General features: G+C 31.3%; 1 protein-coding gene across 20 annotated transcripts in view; it reads right to left on the reverse strand.

Annotated features, from left to right (window-relative positions):
- LOC142325978 (CUGBP Elav-like family member 1) overlaps positions 1-17,396 on the reverse strand; it is a 1,952,897-nt gene that overhangs the window by 1,678,321 nt on the left and 257,180 nt on the right. The gene's annotated exons all lie outside the window — the stretch shown is intronic.

Here is a 17,396-nt window from a genome sequence, read left to right on the forward strand (position 1 = left end):
TTTTTATAAAAATAAAAAAATTATATTTTTTGTGACTTTTTATATCCATGTAAAATTTCAGCAAAATCGTTCGGCGAATAAAAAAAACCTTAGCCAATCAAAAAGATATTGTCTCTTTTTAAAGAAAATTGTATTATTCGTATTAAAAATATTGTTTATTATTACAATTTAATCACTAACATTCCATACTGTAATAAAAATAATAATGTTGATATTAAAAAAAAATGCAGACATCTCTATCGAAGTATATTTCACGTAATTGAATTTTGAAAGTAATATATCAATCATCATTAACCATATATTGATATGTCACCATTATTCTGTTATATTCATACGTCAAATTACAGTAAAATGACACGGGCAAAAAGTAGGCTACCTATCATTAAAAAAAAAGTTCTGTTCAATTTAGTGAAATAACAAAATAATACAGTGAATACATATTTATTTTGCTATTATTTTTATTTACAAGAAAGTGTTTTGCTTGTTATAAGTGATCGATTTCGAGTTTTTACACAATCTTCTAAATGGATTGTAATTTGTCAATTCTCAGCTATTACATTTATTACTTTATACAATAATTTGTCAGTAAAATACTTTCCTTTATTATTTATTATAGTTACAAACAATCAGTAAGTATTTTAACTTTAATAGTAATGTATTAAAATGTATTGCCTACGAACATGTTATATACAAATATTTGAATAATAAATTACGGAGTTGTTTGCGTAATAAATCTATTACATCTTAATATTTAATAAAATATATAAGTATAATTGCATGTGAATGTAGGTGGGTTTGTTCAAACATAAAAAGAAATAAATAAAAATTCTAATTAAATGGCTTTTTCGAAAAAGTCAACATTTAACCCATTTATAATTTTTATTCGTGGTTATTCATGGGTTCACTGGGTTATTCACGGCGTGATAATATCAATAGTTTCACTAACCTTTTAGGCAGGTGGTCTAAATGAAAAAATGTCAGAGAATAAAGGATATTGATTATATGCGTTCAGAAAAAATTCACCGACATTAAATTGGACTTAGCAGTGGACATGAAATAGGACACCTCCGATAATCGGATTACTTATAAATAGAGGCCAATACTCTAATTACAAGTTCTTTCGTTGAGAAAATTTTAATCTTCTACCTAAATTTCAGTGTTGTTTCATGCCTGGTACACAATTTTACCATATTTTATTCCACTTTCATCAATTAGTGGGAGAGCAAACAGTCGTATTTACCTAGATAGTTGATAAACTTAGTAAATTCCCTGCAAAGAGAAAACGGTTTTATAACGTTTTTGTAATAGTCCTCACTAAAAATGTGAGTTCGTTATTGGAGAAAAATCATTAATAAATTCAACTGCCTCACAAAGATATTCTAACCTTCCAACCCTCCAAATTTGAAAGTCATATCGACTAATGCAAACAATTTACATAAAAAATTTCTTCAACCTGGAAATAACATGTTTTGGAAATTTTCTTATCGTCAGGCATACCTAACGTAACGTTGAGTTTTAATCAATACGTTGGATTTGATTTCGTGTTTTAGTTGAAGTCATTAAGAATGTAATCGTAATCTCTTTCCTAGTCAACGTTAATTTAAAATTTAGTGGCATTATAAAGCGGTCTTATTTATACTGTTAAAAATTATCTACATGGCGGGAGGTTGATGCTTCTTTAGAATCTTAATTTATACACATTCAAAATCATCTTCTCCAGTGCACAACCTTATAAAAAAATTACCCTTTGTGTACGTTCAGCACACAAAGATAATTTTTGTGCTTTGTAAAGCAATAATTATACGAAGTTAAGCATTTATTTATACTTCGAAAATAAATAGTTATTAATTATCATGTTAGGAATAATATATCGCACATTTTCTTTAACATATGGTAAACAACAAACTTAAATTCTACTAACCATAAGGCATATGGATGTTTCTAATGCAGATTTAATTGCTACATAAATATCCATTACTTCTCACATATACTCAATAATTATCTTTTACTATAAGTAAAAAATTTTCTCTAGGTCTATCGAAAAAAGTTAACTCATTGTTGAATGAAGTATTATTTTGAGGAACACCTGAATTTAAATTACTACCTAACCATTTAGAACAATGATTTTCAAACTTTTTAGCTTAACGACCTACAAAAAGTAAAAGAAAAATATATATAATGAATATTTCGCGATCACTCGAACACCCACGTAATGAACATAATTAAAGTATTTAGCGGCGTTGATAGCGACTGGTATAAACATGCAGTGAGAAGTGTAGAAACATTAAAAATTTACAGGTTACAATTTGATGTGTGTGTGCTTCTTTTAATTTGGTCTGCTGGAATAATATTCGCTGTGAGAGCGACATATTCATGCTTATGATACGTTTCAACACATCGTCCTCTCAGCAGTATGAAATAGGCGTAAGAGCTTGCAGAACGTCAATTTGGTTTCGAATACGAAGAGTGCATCTGGTGCCTTTATTTAAGTTTTTAAAAGCGTAGTTTCATTGAAAATAATAATAATAATGTAGATTACGGTATTTTAGTGTTCGGCCAAACGGTGTAACTGTTTTTTTTTCTATTAAATTCATATGCAAAACGAGTAAATTTGTGAAAAAACAAAATGATCCATCCGCATTCACCAAGTCGATTGGTAAAAAGACAAGATGTACAAGGACAGTTATTTAAATTACGGTTTTACTTCATTGGCTGGAAAGTCACAGTGCGTTGTTTGCTTTCAAGTACACACCGATGAAAGCATGAAACTATTAATTCGACATTTAAAAAGTAAACAACTGGATCATAAAAGGAAATCCTTGGAATTTTCGAAAGTAAATTTCTTACTTCTTGAAATCAACAAGGTTCTACCTGTAAAAAAAAGCCGTACTGATAAAAGTACTCTTAAAGCCTCGTAACATAAAGAGTAGCTAAGATGTCAAAATTCCGTACAATCGCAGAAAACCCTACATTACTTGCTGCAATTGATATGATCAGTGTTTTAATAGGCGTGAAAGAAGCAAAGAAAATTGAAAAAATTCCGCTTTCTAACGACACAGTATCATGGTGAATCGATGACATGGCTGCCTATATTTGCGATTTGATAATTCAGCAAGTGATTTCAAGTGAATCTTTTAGTATTCAATTTTATGAATAAACAGATTTGGCAAAACTTTCTCAGTTCTTATGGTTTGTGAAATATGAATGCGAAAGGGACAGATAAATAAAAAATAAAAAATACGTTGTTTTGCAAATCAATAACTGGTCACGGAACAGGACAATATCTTTTTCATGTTTTTTTTTTTGAAGCTACTATAAACTATTACACAGATTCGACAAAATTTATTTATTGCATTTGTACTGATTATGCAAAGACGATAACAGAAATAACAGTGGATTTCTGAAAAAAATTAAAAGATCGTCTTATGCCAATGGCCTAATGGATGCATTTCTTCCTTTGCCGCAAAAAAAGTCGGAAAATCTCAACCAAATTCTTTATGAGGATGTAAAAATGGTTAATCCTATAAAAGTCGACCATTTCAGAAAAGGCTGTTTGCTAAACTATGCGATGAAATGGACGAAAAGAAGAAATCTCTTCTTTTCAATTCAGAAGTCAGCAGATGGTTATCGCGGGCGTGTTAACCCAGTTATTGGAACTGACAGATGAATTAATAATGTTTTTTCAGAATAAAAAAATGAATGCCATTTTCAATGTTTTTACAGTATAGTGACTGTATGTTGCTGTTGGCTTACTTAGCTGATATATTTTCGCATTTAAACGACGTGAATTTACAAGGACATGATAAAATAATTTTATTAATGATAAAGTTAATGCTTTCATTAAGAAGCTTGATGTCTGTAAAAAAGTAAAAATTTTTATATGTTTCCACTCACTTCTGATTATACTGAGAAACAGTTGGTTGAAAAAAATACTATTATTCACCACAGTTTGAATATCAAGAAGATAAATTTGCGTGAGCTAATAATTCAGCTGGCGGAGTATTTCCCGGAAGATAAAAATGATTTCTCGAAGATATGGGTACTGAATCCATTTAGTAAAAACATTGTTATCTCTTGCAAGTTACTAGATTTACGACCAGCTTATTGAAATGTCTGTCGATAAAACGTTATAACTACGATTCACATCTGAAAATTTAGATACGTTTTGGCTTACTTGTGTCAAATTGAATATGGAAATTTAGTCACAAGCATTGAAAATATTAATTTCTTACGCCACGTCTTACCTCTGTGAAAAGTGTTTATCGTCTATGCTTGCGCTAAAAACTAAATATAGAAATTGCCTTTTATCATTGGAAAACAATTTCTTTGGAGTGTTTCTAATGTAGATCCTTATATGAAGAAACTTTTAAATTGGAAACAAAGGTAAACATCTCATTAATTTATTTTTTTACACGAGTGTACTTATGTACACACATATACAAATATAATAATACATATACATATAAATACGAGTATGCATATAAAAAACATTTTTAAATGTAAGCAAAATATATATAATGAATTTCTTCTCTTCTTATAAAATTTCATTATTGTTTACGTGTAATGTTGTAAGCTAATTTTACGACTCCCCTTCCATATCACCGCAACCCTCATGGGGGTCGTGACCTCCAGGCTGAGAAACGCTGATTTAAAGTAAAAGTTCATAAAACTCGATGAAAACGTAGATTAAATTCCAACCGGAATTTGAAATTAAGATGATTGATGCTTGAAATTAAGATGATATAGAAAAAAGATCACTTTCAAAATTGTACAGACAATGATAACGGTTAAAAGTATACATCATAAAGCAGTTAAAAAAAAGGTTAAACCCAAGCTCACCAAAGTTCAAGTAATATTCAGACCTACAAGTAATCCATCAAATTTATTCACCAAGACTAGGTGTACAGTAAACAATATGACTACAAAAAACATTAACTCTATAATTTTATAATTTATTTTTATTTTATTTCATATATACTAGCTATTATTCATAATATTGACATTATCATTCCTAATTATGAAAAATGATTAAAAACAAGAAGAAATAATTTTAAATCATACTCATTATAATCAGAGAAAAACTACACAAAAACGGTTATTGAATATATTGAAAAAGACAAAAAAAAAACAAAAACCCCTTAAAAAAAAATTACATAAAATCTAAAACTAGGTGGGTATTAAAATTATTAAAATATCATCATCGGTATATAAAAAGGGAAATAATATATACAAAGTAAATAATTAAAAATTAAAGAAGAGATAATAATGAGCATTAATTAACAAATAATCAATATTTTATGAAACGCTATAAAACAAGTATTTATAATAACATTAAAGAATAAAAAATTATAACTATTGTCATTTTGTTTTCGATTGGGATTATTTAAAATGACAACAGTTGTTTGTAATTTTTACTTTTATTATAGTAATAAAAATACCATCGAAGTGTTTAAATGGTTGAGCACTGTAATGTTGAAGTGGGTCGCTTCTCGGTCCGTCAGCGTGAAGTGTTTCCCCAGTCCCAAACTTCAACTTAGCTTACGGCTCATGCTGAACAATACATAACGCTAAAAAGATTGTAAAAACAAGACTTTTATCGATGAGTGATTGCTGCTCTTCTCGCTGTTGATATTAATCCACGTTCATTAAACAGCATTCGTTAAGAAGTTCTTATTAAGGATCTTTCCTGTGCAACACGTAATTTGACTACACGAATATTTGCAACACGAATATCATTTGTTTTATAAATACGTAATTCATTTGCGGTAATTTATTGACTGTTTTTAATTCTAATCTACTGTAAATAGACAGTGTCTGTTCTAATCCCAGGCACGGTGGGAAAATTGTCCTAGTCAGTTTTCATAGAATAAATTAAAATAAGTAGGAAGATTACTGAAATTCGATTTATTCATAAATTATAGAGCACCAATGAATAATTCTAAATAAAGAGGTTTTAATTTAAAAGATTTAACTTAATCAGAAAACACAGTTTTAGCTTGTTTTACTTACAACGCTTCTTATTATAATAAGAAACAATATACAATATTATAAAGTTGGCTACTATTTTCGTAGTATTTATTCGTTTAACAACTAAAAATATGTATAAGCGTCGTACATTAATTGAAAACACAAAAAATTCATTTTGCTTATTTAGTCCAGAATTCGAAAGTTTTTGCTTGCGCCTTTTTGTATCGGCATGAGAAATTGGTTTGCTGTATATATATATATATATATATATATATATGTATATATATATATATATATATATATATATATATATATATATATATATATATATATATATATATATATTGCAGTGATTCAGAAGTATCCGAAATTAACGGTAAAAACAAATTAACACAATGTTTATGTTATATTAGGCCCTCCTTACATTTTAAAATTTAGTCATAATGCTCTGTCAGATATAAAGTGAATCCAAAAGGATTCAGTAACCCCAAAATTTTACATTTTACATTTAAATTTTACATTACCCCAGTAACCCAAAAATTTTACATTTAAATGTATAGAAACGTTTAATGAATTTCAAAAGAAACAAGAACTAAAACTAGCTAATAAATTATCCGACAAGCAGATATTTTATAGAAATTTATTGTAAAATTTATTGAATTTTTGAGTTCCAAAAAACATCCCCATTTTCTTAGTTTAGTAGTGCTGCAGTAGAATTTATCAGGTTGATAGACAAACTGTTTGGTTATTTAAATTGTAGAAACCCATTGGGGAAGGTTTTAAATTTCTAGAAAATGTAGTAAATAAAGTGGAAGATGAAGAAATACTAAATATGCTGGGGTTTACTTACTTGTCTATACTTAAAACAAATGTCATACTAATTTTGAATTACCCCAGAAAATCCGTTACTCTTAAATTTTGAGGAACAGATTATTATTATTATTGAATGACATCAACCTATAAATGTATTTAATAATCATTTACCTAAAAAAAGATTGCCATTGCTGCTGCATGAAATATAAAATTATGGCAAAAACTTAGAAAATTAATTTTATTTAGTAACGTATGTAGTATGAAAAAATATATTTTATTATATTAAATAATAAAGGTTAAATAAAGGAAATAAAGGTTAAATGTTCATCACTGTTAAATGAGTACTTATTTATGCAAATAACTCATTTAATAATAAAACTAATGGGTAAATAAATTCAATAATTTACTGAATATTTTACAAATAAACAAGGCAAAACTCCATTACATTCCATAGATACAACGCCCACCGTTCAGAAAAGTGACAAAAACATGAGATTCTAATTAGTATTAACTACTAATAGTATTAGTTGTTATTATAGTACGGGTTGACGTTAGAGAGAGAATGAGGAAACTCCCTACAATAAGGGACCACGTTTACAGTACTTTGCTATATAATAGTGCATGTAAAATCTAAAGGTGGGACAAGCTCCCTCGACTTGCCTCCTCATATTCATTCCTATAACCCGGAATGCGGAACACTTGCTGCGAAATAAGACCTCTAAATGACATTGCTTGTATTTATTATTTTTATTTTTCTATTATTGTTTATTCTACCATATTCGTATTTTTGCTATAATTTATTTATTCTACTGTATTAATTTGAGCTATTATATAAATAATTTTGTATGAAATCATTTTATGTTTTACGTTTGTAAAATACAGTACGAACTTGTATATTCATAATTTTCTTTAGAATAAATTTAATAATGATAATTTTTTTTGCTTACCTGCCCGCCGGAGCCGGAACAAGCATCTAAGCATAACTCATCCCTGGGGGGGGGGGGTGCCTTCACCTCAAACTACCTCGGCAGAACACAAGGTCCTACCCAGGTAGCCGGGACTCGGTCTTGCAGTAAATGCCACGCCTCTAATAGTGGACTCCAAAGGGGTCCCCTCATTGGGACTCGGGTCACAATGCCCTGCTTTTAATGAAGAACCCCCGGGGGATCCTCCACCGGGACTATGATCTTACATTCCCTCGCCCAGAGGCGCTGGGAAGGAATCCCCGTCCAATCATTGACGGTGGGACGCCGGATCCTCCCACCCCTCCTGGATGAGGCTAACCCCTACAGACAACCATCAGCACTGAGCAGGCGACTCATCTTCATGTCGCAGGTAAAGCCTTGAATCCCCTACCCCAGTCCATGCAACCAACAGGAAGGACATCGAGCGTCTCGCCGGCATTCATTCCGTAGATGACCGGCCTCACCACAGGTGAAACAGTGGCCAGTACGATCCGGCCCGTACACGAATTGGCTCTGTGGCCTGGCTTCGAGAAAAGAAATCAAAGGTAGTCAAATAAACGCCTCATAACGAAGCCACCTCCAAAACGAATACTTCATCAGCCAATAATTTATCCTCAAGGATGGGCGGAACAGCCACAGTGACCGGCGTCGCACATAGGCCGGTCGCATGGACATAACTTCGATTGACACTGACTCTCCCGTTAGTTTCTGAAACTCCGGAAAGTCATCCTGAATGGTGAGTACATCCACATCCTTAATAAGGTCTTGGACTCTCCTACCACCCCTGTCAGAGCCGTAATGGGCCTCTCGACCTTTGCAGAAATATTCTTGCTTATCCGTTCGACCACTATCGGCACGCACCTGGATGCAGAGATCCTCACCCTGTTGCGCGGAGAGGACTCCGACTTCACCTGGTGACACAGGTCCTTTCACTGAGCGGAGAAGGTCAGCATAAGTTTTTTCCTTATCCTTTCTTCCTGAGCCGTCGACTGAAATATTCTAGTGTGCGGCGGAAAAGTTGTCAGCTCGCCCCGATGGTTCTGAAAAACATACCGCCAGACTGTGCCCATCCTTCAACACCTGAGGAACTGACCGGCAGACGATGACTACTCACAATTCCCAGCCGACGAGTTAATTATTAGGGCGTAATCAGTACGACCAAGATCAATTTTGGAATCACCGCCATCCCCGGACGAGTCTCTAGCAGATGACTGTAAAACAAGGACTTCGCCTCCCGTCAATTGGCAATGGTTCTCAATCCATGGTGCTTTACGAAATACCGGAGTGTGATCTGGGTGGTCGACCCCATCCGGTAGATTATCCACGCAAATCCAGTAGCCTTTTCTACCCCAGCGGTGCCCTCCACCAGGACTGAAGATTGGAAAACATGCTCAGGCCAGCCTCGAAGGACCAGTCTTCCAAGGGCATCGACAGCAACACCATCATCAATCATTCGACGAAGCTTCGCACCTGACCAGGACGCAGTCTGGTCAAGACCCTCGGCTGGAGTCTGCAAAGCCATGTCCGTGGCAATGAAATATGTCTGGGTGGCCTCTTCCACCGTAGTCGGCCGAGTTGATTGTCTCTCCTGAGACTCTACGATTATTTCATCAAGAACATCTTTATAAACTTCATTATACGAACAGAGGTATGCATACGTTCGGAACACTCGTTGATTTCTACCTTTGTGTTCGTATGTTGCCGCACAAGCGAGCTTAACTGCTTCTCACGCCAAATTTCTGAAATATCCATTTCCGGCGCACTATCAGTCCACTATTCAGCTGCTGTCCGAGGGGACCTCACTCACCAAAACCCGATAAGCACCAAAATCCCCTCCAACAGGTGGGGTTGCGCCCTCGGACCGATCTGGCTCGGTCAAAGTCCAACAACAACAACAAAAAATAGATTAAAGAAAAGTAATTGAAAATGAAACAAAACTAACAAGCGATTGTAAACAACTGAATAAGTGTAAACAAGCTCTACGGGTAAAAACCCTTTAAACGGGTAAATACCCCGTAGCAACCGTAGGTAAAAACGCAAGTAACCCAAACGTAATATAAACGCAAACTAAACTAAATAAACAAACGAATCACAACAACTAAATTAATAACGAACAAACACTATCGAAACAAAACAAGTAAAGAAAACCAACAAAGACGGCAGTATAACTCGGAGCGGGAGAAGACAGCAGAGGGTTAGAGGGTGCCAGCCAAAATGATAAGAATATAAAGGCATTATTTTCTTTCAAGTCAAGAGTGTTGTCTGTAATTATTGTTATGAGGAAACAGATCGAATACGTAAAATTCTGTTAAAAAAATTCGGTTTCATTTTTAAAGAATATATCGTAATTTACCATAACTTATTACAAAAATAGTATTCATATTAACTGTAGAATTGAATGATATTCAATTTAAAATAAATCTTTTAATAAATTTTTATTTAATTCTAAACCTTTATACTTTTCATGTATAGTCTTGCAACAAAACAGAATAACCCACAAAACATCGAAATTTTATTTGAAAAACACGTTTACATCATTCAGAAAAGACTTTTCAGATACATTTGATGTTTTAGCTAGATGATTATGGGGGTCTTTCTTTTTTATTTTGTGATACTCTTCAAAATCTCATATCGTCCGTGTCAGTTGAATGAATGAGGTGATTCATTTGATAACTATTTCATGAATACCAGAATACTCGTCCCAGAGTTACAGGGACACAAACAAACATAATCACATTTTTTCCTCTTGAATTAATCAAATAATTAACAAGAGAGAGTATTATTAGGCACATCATATAGATCAATCATCTATTTATATAAATTAAACTACATCATTTAAAAAATATTACAAATAAAAAGTTTTATGCTCAATTAAATTACTTTTATTTCTTTTTAAAAATAAATAATAAAATAAAATTATTATAAAAAAATGGTAAAATATCAAGTGTATAATTTTTTAAATTTTTATTTCATTTATCACAGTTAAAATGTATTTATCATAATATTAATGGTAAATTCTAACGTTACAAATTATAGACTACATTTTAGTCTATCAAAAAAACTTGAGGGATCATTTATTCAACATAGAAAGGGCGTGTATAAACTAATTTATAATTATACTTCATTGATATCTTTATCTGACATTGCTTTCAATTTCTTTTCAGCTACCATTCTTATGAAACATCCTTCCAGAAAAAAAAAATTGTCATGCATAATTTATCTGTGCATAATGTTTATAATAACATACAAATGTCAAAATATTATTATAATGTTACACTATTATATTGTAGTATAATGGATACATTACCTATACATAAAATGACATGTCGTGAGTAATTCATAATCAAAACTCAGCAAAAACTACTAAGCATGAAATAATCAAAATTTATACACGATCTTTTTACGGTATAAGTGCACATTAAGAATGGATTTTATGAAATTCTCAGTTTAAATGGTAAAAATGGAGTACTAATGATATCTACTATCTTTTAAATTTCTCGGAAATAAATATCAACTTGGTTTTTGGTATTATATGTAATCTTCATGTGAATATTTAAAAACTAATGTCTAGGATTTTTTGAGATTGCATGTTTAAAGGGCTAAATGGATTTTTGATTTTTTTTTAAACCCGACTAGTTTTTAATTTTTCAGTAATAAATGAAGACATCAACTCGAGTTTTTGTGTATGTCGTTTTCATGTAAATATATAAAATCCAGTTTATAGATTTTATGAAATTTGACCTTGAAAGGTTGAAGAAAAGTAAAGAAAAATTTGAACAATGATTGCAAATTTTGTCCATTTTCATCTATACTAAAAGAGATATTCATTATATTTGGGGGCTTACAGATACTTTTCAGATAAATATCTAAAAACCAATTTCGGGTTTTTTTGAATTTCCATTTTTTAAGGGGTACGACGGTATGGCGGCTCTATCAACACAGCCACTACCACTGTTACTGTATGTACGACGCGACTGGCTGGCTGCACTTCCCTTCTGTTACTTGGCTAAAAAACATGACAAAAAAAATTGACCCTCGATGAGAAACGCAAATAACCATACAGAGCAGGCGAAGCCGCGACGGGGATTCTAGTATTAAATAACGTATGATGTGTAGTATTTGTAAACTATTTTACAATTTAACTACAGACCTAAATTTACAACTTCATTTTTTGAGTAGAACAGATGATGTTAATATTAAAATAATTTCATAATTTATTGTATATTTAAAATTAAATTTACTTCATTTTGCTCGTAAATCAAGTCCTGAGAAAGATACTGTGAACTGAAAGAGCTATTGTGACTTTCTGAAAGAAATTTTGTTAAAATTTATATTTGAAACAAATGTCGTATATTTTCTTTTGTTCTGAGATAAATAGAGCATTTCTTGTTTATGTAACTCTAATTAATTCGTCATCGCAAATCAGTTGATTTCGATGTCGAGAGTTCTAGGTTCAAATCCTTGCGAAGGCAGTTATTTTTATACGGATTTAAGTACAAAATCGTGGATACCGGTGTTCTTTAATAGCTGGGTTTCAATTAAACACGCATTTCAAAAATGGTCGACCAGAAATAACATCTCAATTTTTTTGGGTGTACAAGACTAGATTTCATTTACATTCGTACATATCATCTTCATTCATACTCTGAAGTTCCGGAGGTTAAAAAGATAAAAGAAAAGGTCTATTTATTGAAGGAATAATACTGTATTTATTATATATATTATTTTAATATTTCTTAGAGGTGTGATGTATTTAAATTACTTAAAGCATAAGAGGGACAAGTTATTAATGTTTTCTCTAAGAGTAATGATGTTTACAGCAAGTTTTTGTAGTGTGTTAAATGAAAAATTAATTTTTATAGTACTCAATATTAACTCAACTTCGGTGTATTTGGCAAAAATACATGCTTATAATACTTTTAGATTGATGAAAATTTAATTTACATTTCCTATTTCCAATTTTCATTGTAATGGAATGCTAATTTTTTCCTAAGAATGAATCTGTATGCTATTTTTAAAAAAATAAGATGGCGTATTCACCAGAAAATTAAAATTATAAACAATTTCAGATAGTAAATGAATTTTTTAACAAGAATTTTTAAATTATTTTTAATCAATTGGCATTTATTTTTAATAAAACTTCGTTTTTTATATTTTGAAATATTTGTGGACAAATTTTCAATATATTTATTGTTATTATTTTCATTGTAAAAAAGTGGTATCCTGTTCCCTTCCCGTACTATTAATTAGCGAAATACCATGTTCCGATAATTTATGATAGAAAAATTAAGGACTGTAGGTATGTTTTTAATTAACATTTTACCTAAATATTAATATTATAAAATAAATATTGAAATCCAAGGCTGTAGTACAATTTTTAAAAACAGAACAGAATGTATTTCAGTTCCTTCTATAATTTAAACTCTCTTATTAGGCTAGAACGACAAATTTTTTTATATTTGAAAAATATAAAATTGAAATCTGATTTTTTTAAAATGAGATTTCATTTGAAAGTGCTTAATACCTATTAAATAAGTTTGTTTCATTTCGATAAGTGTACTCATTTCTAATTTTTTTATTTATTAGATTTTTAAAAATAGAATTTAAGTAATAATGTGTTATATCTCTGTTTTATGTTCATTATATAATACTCTATTTAAATGATACAATCATCTATTCAAGTACTATGAATAAAATGTCTTTATTGTCTGATATATCTATCTATTCAAGATAACTTAAATTCTTATTAATGAACAATTTATTTTTATAATAAATACCAATTTTCGCAAGAAAACATCTGAACGAATATTTCTATTTATTTTTATTTTTTTACTTAAATATTATTTTTCTTTAGGAAGTAGGCGGGATGTCCCTTTACATTGTAATAAATCCAGCTTAATCAGGCTATACTCCTATCATTTCTCACCGCTGAAAAAGGTGGGGATCGTCCAGTGTGTTCATTCGTGGTGACATGACTTTTGTCGTAGTCGAGTGTGGAACAATGGCTGAAACAATGACATTCACTGTTGAAGAGCATTTGTTAGCATATGTGTGGGTCCACGAACCTCCACACTCTGGTAAAAAATTGGAGAACATTATGAATGACTGACTTCTTTGTGCATTTCTGGAAATCTTCACCCTCACGACAAAGTTTACTGACATAGGAGAAAAAGACTTATGCGACAGGAAGTATTCTTGAGCGTCACGCAGTAGAAGCCCGAGCTCTCGAGCTGAGACGTGTGCTGCTGTGGAGACATCGATTCTGTAGAGATGGGTATTCCAATCGATAATCGATAATGAGAAACCATTTGCAGCAGGACTTGAAAGTTAAATGTTTTCGTCCAGCTACAATTAATGAGTTGAGTGAAATCGAACACCATCCGCCTCATGTTATGATCTGGGCTGAGATGACAACTAAACATCTCCTTGGTCCTTATTTTTTCGATGGCGCAGTTAATCAACATAGATATCTGAGAATGATCGACGAGTGATGGCTTCCAGTATAAAAAGCAAAACGGATCACTGATATCATTACGTTTCAGCAAGTCAAAATTTTTCTTTGATGTCCGCAGTCGCCTCAATGAAAGTTTTCCGAAAAAATGGTATATAAAATTCTGAAAAAAAGGTATATAAATCGGATTTAGGTCAGAAGACCGGCTCCGTTGCCTTCGCCAGTAAAAAGCCCTGACTTCACCACACCTGACAATGCACTCTGGAAATTTTAAACGAAGAGATCCGAAAATGCAAATACGTCAACAACGAGCAGCTCCAAGACGTTGCTCGGTCAACATTTGAAATGATGATCCCTGATATGCTGTTGCGTATGAACAACCGGACATGGAGGCACATACAGCTGTACTTTGAACGTGATGAAACCACACAGACCTTTTTAAACCCGTAGAAAGTAAGCTGCACTTATCCTAATGCGATAATTAGCGTAAAGGAACTTCCTGCCCACTCCGTATTTAATTTTTTAAGGTTTGAAATTGAAACTAATGGATTTACGTAGATTATATCATTCAAAAATTATATTATAGTCGTCGGATTAAAAAATTTCCAATCACCAAAAATAATATTCTTCTGTAATTAATCTATAAAGCAGAATTTAATCGTAGTATTATATTGTATATTATTATATATAAAGATCAAACTTATATTAGATAAAAAAAGCATTTTTTTTTACTTACAGATATACAATAAAATACTCCAACAGCCTGTTACATACCTGAAAACAAAAAATCGTAAGAAAATCTAAAAATTATGATATAAAACATAAATGCTTTTACACAAAACCTTAAGGTTTTAAATTGAAAGTAAAATAAAGAAAATTAAAAAATAAGTAAGCAGAATTAAAAAAATTAATACTAAACTGATAAAGATACCACTTCAAAACTTATCTATATAAAAACGTCAAATGATTGTAAAAAAAAAATACTATATAACTGCACAGTTTGTATTCATACTGTTCAAACTCCTCTTGTTTTACTTTTTTTTGCACATAGTTATATCGAATTATTAATTAAAAGCACAATTATTGAAATGAAAAAGTATATAATTAACCAGTGAATATAATAAATGTTTGTTACGTTTAATAAAATTTGTTTCATTTAAAATATTCAGAAATGTGTGCAACATAATTAATATTTTAAATAAATGTTTATCTATAAATATAAATATAAAATATATACGTAGTTAAAAGAAGAGACAGACTTATAGGCCACATACTAAGGCATCCTGGAATAGTCGCTTTAATGTTGGAAGGACAGGTAGAAGGAAAAAATTGTGTAGGCAGGCCACATTTGGAATATGTAAAACAAATTGATAGGGATGTAGGATGTAGGATGTAGAGGGTATACTGAAATGAAACGACTAGCACTAGATAGGGAATCTTGGAGAGCTGCATCAAACCAGTCAAATGACTGAAGACAAAAAAAAAATATATATAAATAAAAATATTAGTACATGAATTTATGTCAAAAATTTTACTTTTTACGTAAGATTCTATTCTTCCAATTTTTTTTTATGCTAAAATTAAACCGACTGCCAACAATTTTATTTTAATATTATAAAAGCATTTATTTAATACTGTAGATAAGAGTGCCTTTGAAAAGTTCTTGGCCTGACAAAGAAAACACAAAATATTTCAGATTTTTTTTTAACATAATTACCTTGTAATTCCATATATTTTTTATCAACAACTTTCCAAATTTTTATATCCGCAAGTTAATGAAGTTTATCCAATTTTGAAAAAAAAAGCTTAAATTCATGAATTGAATTTACTCATTGTCCAGTGCCATTTCTTTAGTTTTGGGGAGAAGAAATAATCGCTAAAAGTTAAATCCAGCGAATACAGCGCTTGTGGAAGTAATTTTAGACGTAGGTTATGGAGTATCGTAGCAACAGTTCGACACCTGTGGTCAGGTATATTAATGTGATGAAAGAATACTTTCTTTTTGGCCAGATGTGGACGTTTAGCCTGAACAGGATCCTTCAGTATATCCAGTAGAGCAGCGCAATACTTTTTGATGACCCTGTCTTTTTCTGGAAGTCGTCTATGAGCACCACATAATGAGAATTCCAAAAATCATAGCTGTGATTTTTTCTGTATAGTTTTTCTTTTATAGTTTTCCTTTTTTGGCGCAATTTCATCTGTTGTCACCCATTGTTTGAAGTGCTGTTGGGTCTTTGGCGTATAATAATGAAAACATGTTTTATCTACTGCTGTAAAACGTCGAAGAAACTCAGTGGAATTGCGTTTTAGTAAATCTGAACATCCTTGAGAAGTGTTCATTCAAATGCATGTTTTTGTAGTTTGTTAAAAAACGCGGCACCTATCGAATGAAAATATTTTTCACGCCCAAAATATGGTGAAAGTGTAATAGACACGGTCTATGTCAATATCAGCAAGTTCGTGTACCTTTAGCGATCAATTTACGGCATATTATTCTTTGACTATTTCGTCAGTAGTAGCGGTTTGCTGGATGTCCCGAGCGTTCATCATCTTGAATGTTGTACGACCACGTTTAAATTCAGCATCCCAATTTTTTTACAATTGATAATGAAGAAAGAATCCTTTAAAGTGGAATCTGATTGTTTTTGTACGTCACCGGAATTATAAGGTACTTTTTAACAGCTCGAACTTCAGTTTTTATCGAAACATTTTTTTTATAGTATGTCAGAAGTTGTTTGCTGTACTCGATCGCATCAAACAAGCAACTAAACGCACGCATTTGAAATTTTAACAAAGATCATTCGAATTATGTATTTCCATGCTCGAAAGATGGATTGATAACGAAGACCCATCTCAAAATGTTAATAAAATCTTTCATAAATTATCAATATGGGTACAATAGACCACTAAAAAACATGTATGTTTTCTTACAATTTCAAATTTTCTTACATATTTATTCATCTAGTCATTGATGTTTGTCCATCATAGTAGCTTAAGCCAATATCTACGCTCATCCCACATCCTCAATGCACTATGCCTTACATTTTACTCTCATAATAATTTACAATTTGACATTTGATAAACGTGAAAATATTTAAACGCGTCTATTACTTGAAACATTGTTTCAATTAGCTATTTTACTAAGGATGAAAAAAGTATGTACGTATAAAAAAGTAAACCATTTTATAATTAATCTATTC

The sequence above is a fragment of the Lycorma delicatula genome, chromosome 6 (genome assembly GCF_047948215.1).
Source record: "Lycorma delicatula isolate Av1 chromosome 6, ASM4794821v1, whole genome shotgun sequence".
Classification (NCBI taxonomy): domain Eukaryota; kingdom Metazoa; phylum Arthropoda; class Insecta; order Hemiptera; family Fulgoridae; genus Lycorma; species Lycorma delicatula.